This window comes from Lottia gigantea, assembly GCF_000327385.1.
Source record: "Lottia gigantea unplaced genomic scaffold LOTGIsca_159, whole genome shotgun sequence".
Classification (NCBI taxonomy): Eukaryota; Metazoa; Mollusca; class Gastropoda; family Lottiidae; genus Lottia; species Lottia gigantea.
In genome coordinates, this window is record NW_008707942.1 from 411,811 (window position 1) to 419,255 (window position 7,445).

Below are 7,445 nucleotides of genomic sequence, written 5' to 3' on the forward strand. Positions count from 1 at the left end.
TAATATGTCCAACATACCGTATTGTTTCTCACTCTCTGACCAGATAGATGATTGAGATGTTTTGAGAACATGGGGAGTTATATCAAAACCTGAAAATACCAACATAAAGTTAAACGAGGTGCTGTGTAGGAAGTGGTTTAAGTGCGACAAGGTCTATTGTACGACGTGCTACTGTGGTGTCCAGAATGGTGCAGTGTACGACGATATGCGGGGAGGTGCGTACACGGCCTTGGTTTAAATCTTTTCCGATTGCATGTTTCAGGTTCTGTTTTAATATTTCTATAGCTCAGAGTTACAACATGTTTCGGGTTCTGTTTAAAAATGATGTTTCTATATACTTACTATATAACATACCAATACTTCCAAAAAACACTCCAATTACGAACAATAAACCATACATACATACACTAAATTTTCTTCTGGTGAGATCCATTTTTACCATTCATTGCTGATTCATCTGACCGATTTCTTTATCTCTGAACTGTTTATATCTACAAGAAAATAACGACTACATCTGTGTTCATGTACAGATAAAGGCGGCGCCTCCCGAGACTAGGGGTACAATTAAGGGTCAGACTAACTCAATGGAGCGTCTGAGAGGGTTCTAACAATAAATTGTCGACATATTGAATTGATTTGGTGCATTCTGACAGATACTTCGGGGCAAAAAGATATAATAATATATTTCTAAATTGTTGGAAAAATACGATGGAGGAGGTACAATTAGGGGTGCAAGCCATTTTTTAGGAAGAGGTGCCTACCTCTGCCTCACCCTCATCCCCCCTTCCCCCTCCCCTCCTAACCCCACCCTGCTTTCTCACTAGTGCCGCCACTGTGTAAAGTGTTTTAATGCCATTGATTTTAAATAAATTTATTTTTATAAAATTGATTGTAAATCAATATTCATTTTTAAAAAACATCAATCGAAACACTTTTTTTATATTTCTTTCCTGTCATGTGTGTTGTATATATTAAGCAGCTATGGCGATTTACTCTTCTAGTCGCCTGATACCAATTTTTCATTATCAAATATTTACTCATTTATAATTGATATACTACCTCATGTGAAAGGTTGATAAACTCCTACTATTGTTAGTAATATTGTAACCATGTTCTAATTGAGTCTATACTGATTGAAAGATGATACAATTTTTAAGTAATTAAGGCAGAGCTTGAGATTTTATATCATAAATATTTCAGATGGTTATTTGGATCAGTACTGTGATATTTTTATGGTTTCACGTGTTATTCAGCCACCTTGGCGAATATGTGTCATCAGTTTATTCAGAAATATTGTGGTCTGTCGTCCAGAAAGAGGTATGGTTACGTTTTAATCCATATTCATCTGATATTGATGCGTTCATGTTTCATTTATTCCACCTAAATATGTGCAATATTCAAAATCGACAAATCGTATCCAATATACCATTGACGTATTGATTTGCACCATTCTAATTTTCAGTCCGACGTCTATGGTTTTTGTCTGCGTTTGCACTCCCACACCTACCAGTTTAAAATTTCATAATGCCTCCTCGATAATTATGTGGCCCGCACTCGACGTTATGAGGTAAGGAGGGAGAACAAGAGCGCCACCATCAAAGACAACATTGTCTCGAAGTGTATGAATAAAAAAACACAACAATATATAAAAATATATATCTATTATTAAGCCACACAATTATCACCGGAACTTTTTGGCCACAAATATATTTTCACCAATATATCATTTTCACTATCACACTAAACTTATTTCTGCTTATAAATAATTTAAACACACGTGTAAAATATCTTCATTAAGCACTAGAAATGTACTGAAAATCCCTTAATTCCTTCAAAAAGGCCCTAAACTTTCTATTTCTATATGATAGAGTCTCAAAACAAGATGAGTCGTCATTTTAACATTCAAACGCGGAAAATGGATTTGAAGGCTCAAATTGCGACGGCGAGATGTGAACACTATTATTGAATAGGTAAGCAAGCAGTTACCACAATAGAAGTTATTACCACAATAAAAGTTGTTACCGCAATATACCTTGTTACCACAATAGAGGTTGTTACCGCAATAGAAGTTGTGACCACAAAAGAAGTTGTGACCACAAAAGAAGTTGTTAACACAATATACGTCGTTACCACAATAGAGGTTGTTACCACAATAGAAGTTGTTACCGCAATATACGTGGTTACCACAATAGGGTTGTTACCACAATAGAGGTTGTTACCACAATAGAAGTTGTTACCACATTAGAGGTTGTTACCGCAATAGAAGTTGTGACCACAAAAGAAGTTGTTACCACGATAGAAGTTGTTACCACAATAGAAGTTGTTAACACAATATACGTCGTTACCACAATAGAGGTTGTTACCACAATAGAAGTTGTTACCGCAATATACGTCGTTACCACAATAGGGTTGTTACTACAATAGGGGTTGTTACCACAATAGAGGTTGTTACCACAATAGAAGTTGTTACCACAATAGAGGTTGTTACCACAATAGAAGTTGTTAACACAATATACGTCGTTACCACAATAGAGGTTGTTACTACAATAGAAGTTGTTACCACAATAGAGGTTGTTACCGCGATAGAAGTTGTAACCACAATAGAAGTTGTTACCGCAATAAAACTGGTTACCACAATAGAGGTTGTTACCACAATAGAAGTTGTTACCACAATAGAAGTTGTTACCACTATAGAAGTTGTTACCACAATAGAAGTTGTTACCACAATAGTTACCACAATAGAAGTTGTTACCACAATAGAAGTTGTTACCACAATAGAAGTTGTTACCACAATAGAAGTCGTTACCACAATAGAAGTTGTTACCGCAATAGAAGTTGTTACCACAATAAAACTTGTTACGTAATAGAAATTACCGTTTCATTTCACTGGTATCTTTCACTGTACGCGAGTAGCCAGCGAACTGGTGTCTTTTAAAACGCTTGAGTTGGTCACTGGTAAATAACCAAGCAATGGATAAGCATTCTTACATTCAACATCAATCTGTTTTATTTCATCATATTTTAAATCTCTTTTCCATCTGTTGGCGGTGGAGGCGGAGTTACTTCTAGCTACTCCGTACGCTCTTTCATTTGAGGTGCCCGCTGCCGTTATATGGAAGATGTACCCGTAAATCTCCAGCGTTATGCTTAAGTCCAGGAAGGTGTAGAGTCTTGCCGTAGTGGAATAAGGGTTTTCGGCTAAATCCTCATAATGCAGAACAGTCACTCTGTTGGGATATTCCTTCGCCAATTTAAACGTGTTGTTCATATCAATCGCCATTGTTTGGCACAAGTACCGAGCACTATTTGGCAATTTCTTTTTTCCATATTTTTTTGGCTCAACTTTTATCCTAGAATTCATGACCCCTCTTGGATCTCGAATTAAATGGATCATTTTAAAGTTCGGGAATTTTTTGAAATATTCTATTATGTTCTCGACGTCAACGCGTATAGTTTTAATAACCCGTAATTTAGATTCTTTACAGTCTTTTATTAGTTTCGGCAAACATTTTGTCATGTTGGTTTTTAGTTTTGTTTTTCCTACACATCGGTAAAATTCATTAGTGTGAATTCCGAACGACATGAATATGTGTTTCATCGTTTCAACATCTATATTATACAGATCGCAATTATACCAGCGTTCAAGCACCTTTAAACTCTCTGTTACAATAGTTTCACTTGTAAAGTTTCTGAAATTATATGGTGAAAATATGACTGTTAATATATTTCTAAATAAGTTTTTGAAGGAATACATCGTGTCCAAACCACATCCCTATTCGTCATACCTCTTCGGGGTTATCAAGACCAAATCAAAATCCGTATTTGTGATACGATGGAAGGAATACTACCTTTTAGAATGGACATTCTCAAACTTAGTAAACAAGTGTACATATTGATCAGCTGGACTTACCAGGTGTCGTGACTAAAGAATAGAATCTTTATATCAGACGATATATCTATTAAACTGAATAATTATTGATACACGCTTCTAAGCATTGTGACACCAGGTAAGTCCACTCATCAACAAAGACTCATTTTGGCCAAGTTTGTAAATTTGATTTTTGGGTCTTCCTTTAGGGTAAGAAACTTGAAGAAACCACACAATAGTACATTATTAAGGGAGAAGTTAAGTTTATATAAATATAAGTATATATATATATAAGTATTCACTGTAGCTATCAGAGACTGGAATAGAGGCAGATCTTTCGGACTAGGGGTAAATTAACTTAGTATTTGTAAGGTATACTTAAAGTGAGCACACCATGTATCACTTGCGCCATTCGAAACAATTCTGTGCTGACCTGGTCAGAGTCCACTAAAACATTTTATGCAAATTATTGTTACTATATTTTTAGCGAGCTTCATTTCTCTGCCCTTTGGAGTTTTTGGACTAATTTTTGACCTAAATTTAGAATTTGATATCTGAAATTCCATTTTCTTTCAGATTTTGTGAGATAAGGGTAATTTAAAAAAATGTTTTTGTGTGCAGTGACAGTCAAGCGGATGTTGATAAAATGTAGTGGTCTACTTTCAGTTTGGTTATCTCAAGATTTTCATGGTCATATATATTGAATTTTTGTCCAGAAAAATAATTGGCCATGTGACATGTTGGAAAGTATTCAACGAGATTTCTGGAAAAAGTTATAGAAGGATGAATTTCGAGATTTAACATGGAAACAGAAGGCAAATGAATTAATGGAGTCGGTCCGTAAATCTCAACCGTAATAGCTAGCAAGAGTTCCCTCCCTTTATTCACTAGTTGTCAATACACAGCAAAAACTCATGACGAGACAGTCGACAGTTCAATGATTTTATTTGCTTACTCTTTTCCAAATACCTAGTGGAAGTTCTCATTGAGTCCACTACTAGTCTTTCATTGCTCCCGAATTTTTCCTTGCAATTTTGCACGAGTTTTTTCGTTACTTGAATTGTTTTGCTTTTTACTATCACGTTTCATATTCCAGGGTGATCTGGTAGTGGAATAGACTTTATAAAAGACTTTTTAAACTGACAGCGTGTGCAATGGGGGACAATTTGACTGGGTTTTTAGTGAAACATGGTAATCTTGGTTGTAATGGTTATAATTTATAACGAAAAATCAATATCAGCCATGTGGACTCTCTGAATCTAAACAAACGTTGTGGCACCAGGTGTTCTGAAAGTGTGGGTACGTCTGCCCCGTTAGCATTGCCGAAGTTCTTACTATGGTGGAACTCAAATTATGGACATAAAGGGACTGTAAAGAGACACTGATAGCAACTATTAACACCATCCTATCAGACTTCTGTGGCTCGTTTAATCCACTAAAACTAAGCGTCGTACGACGTCACTATCACAAAAGCTGCAAAAAATAAAAAGGGCTTTCTAACAGTTTAAAAAAACTCTCTAAAATTCCTAAAAAGTTAAAATATCATTTAAATAAAATGCTATTGTTACCTGTGTGTGCCGTTTAGATATTCTAAGGATTTTCCATGAACAAGAGATATTAATGGTTCGAAGGAATAAAAAGCATCATGGTGATGTTGTATAACGTCTGCGGTAAAAGAAGATCCACTGCGCATGTAGGTCAATATCAGAATAAACTGGACGGAGGAGGAGGACTCGGGATACCTCATATTATCATTCTGGAATGGAACTGAAATATATAAAGGAAAGAATGAATGAATGAAGGAATGAAATAGAAAGTCTAGCTCACTGGTCAGTCACATAATTAACTAAGGAGGACACGAGTTACATCCCTTAGCAGGAAAACGGGTAACGCTAATTTAGATTTTTGCTGTATGTTTGAAAATTTTCTGAGAGGTTTTCTAAACTCTGTATGTTTATCTGAGACTCTGAAAGTTTTTATTTTCAACATTCCAATACCCACACAGTGTAATTACAAGACCAACAGACTTTTGATTTTAGCTATACTATCGGTTTACCAAGATATATAGTAATTATCACCTATTAAGTTTACACAAATCAAAAAACAAACGCTGTAGAATCCTAAATGCCTCAAAGCACTTTTGTTTAAAGGGACATTCCACCTGTTTTGTAGGTTGAAAAATTCTATTTACTCAAATATGTGAAAGCTATACACCAAAATATAAAGTAATGATTAAGTAACTAATTAGGAATTAGAAATAGATCAGTTGTCTGAAGATCTCTACTAGTCAAACTTCAGTAGGGATACAGGCTGATATAGATCAGTTGTCTGAAGATCTCTACTAGTCAAACTTCAGTAGGGATACAGGCTGATATAGATCAGTTTTCTGAAGATCTCTACTTGTCCAACTTCAGTAGGGATACAGGCTGATATAGATCAGTTGTCTGAAGATCTCTACTTGTCCAACTTCAGTAGGGATACAGGCTGATATAGATCAGTTGTCTGAAGATCTCTACTTGTCAAACTTCAGTTGGGATACAGGCTGATATAGATCAGTTATCTTAAGATCTCTACTTGTCAAACTTCAGTAGGGATACAGGCTGAAATAGATCAGTTGTCTGAAGATCTCTACTAGTCAAACTTCAGTAGGGAAAAGGGCTGCGAGGTGTTTTCACGAAGTAAACGACTTTAATCCTCTTGTAACATTATGTTCCCCTTTATCATTTTATTACATGTCAGTAAAATGTTTTTTTTTGGTTTTTTTAGTAAAGTATGTTTCAAGTAAACAGAATCTGGCCTTACCTGTTTTTCAGACGTATTATACGGAAAGGGTATCGGCAGGTTAAGGTAGGTCATCCGTATATCCGACGAACGTCTAGGGCCAGATTTGTCGCGGTATGTTGGAAGATGATATTAATATGTCAACTTACCGTATCGTTTCTCACTCTGTGACCAGATATATTGACGTGTGTTGGAAACATGGCCAGTTATATCAAAAGCTGAAAATACCAACAGGTTGTTTAAAATCATAAAAATAGAAATATTTGGTTCAGTGTCTGGCGTGGTGTGGTGTATGGAGTGATGTGGAGCGGAGTGTGGTGTGTAGTGGTGTGGTGTATGGAGTGGTGTGATGTATGTAGTGATGTGGAGCGGAGTGTGGTGTGGTGTATGGAGTGATGTGGAGCGGAGTGTGGTGTGGTGTATGGAGTGATGTGGAGCGGAGTATGGTGTGGTGTATGGAGTGGTGTGGTGTATGTAGTGATGTGGAGCGGAGTGTGGTGTGGTGTATGGAGTGATGTGGTGTATGGCATGGTGTGGTGTATGAAGTGATGTGGTGTATGGAGTGATGTTGAGCGGAATGTGGTGTGGTGTGGTGTATGGAGTGATGTGGGGCGGAGTGTGGTGTGGTGTATGGAGTGGTGTGGTGTATGTAGTGATGTGGAGCGGAGTGTGGTGTGGTGTGGTGTATGGAGTGATGTGGAGCGGAGTGTGGTGTGGTGTATGGAGTGGTGTGGTGTATGGAGTGGTGTGGTGTATGGAGTGATGTTGAGCGGAGTGTGCTGTGGTGTGGTGTATG

The 7,445-nt window shown here is 36.8% G+C and overlaps 1 protein-coding gene across 1 annotated transcript in view; it reads left to right on the forward strand.

Annotated features, from left to right (window-relative positions):
- LOTGIDRAFT_82008 (hypothetical protein) overlaps positions 1 to 7,445 on the forward strand; it is a gene marked incomplete at both ends in the record, with an annotated part of 14,513 nt that overhangs the window by 6,315 nt on the left and 753 nt on the right. The window lies entirely within an intron of this gene.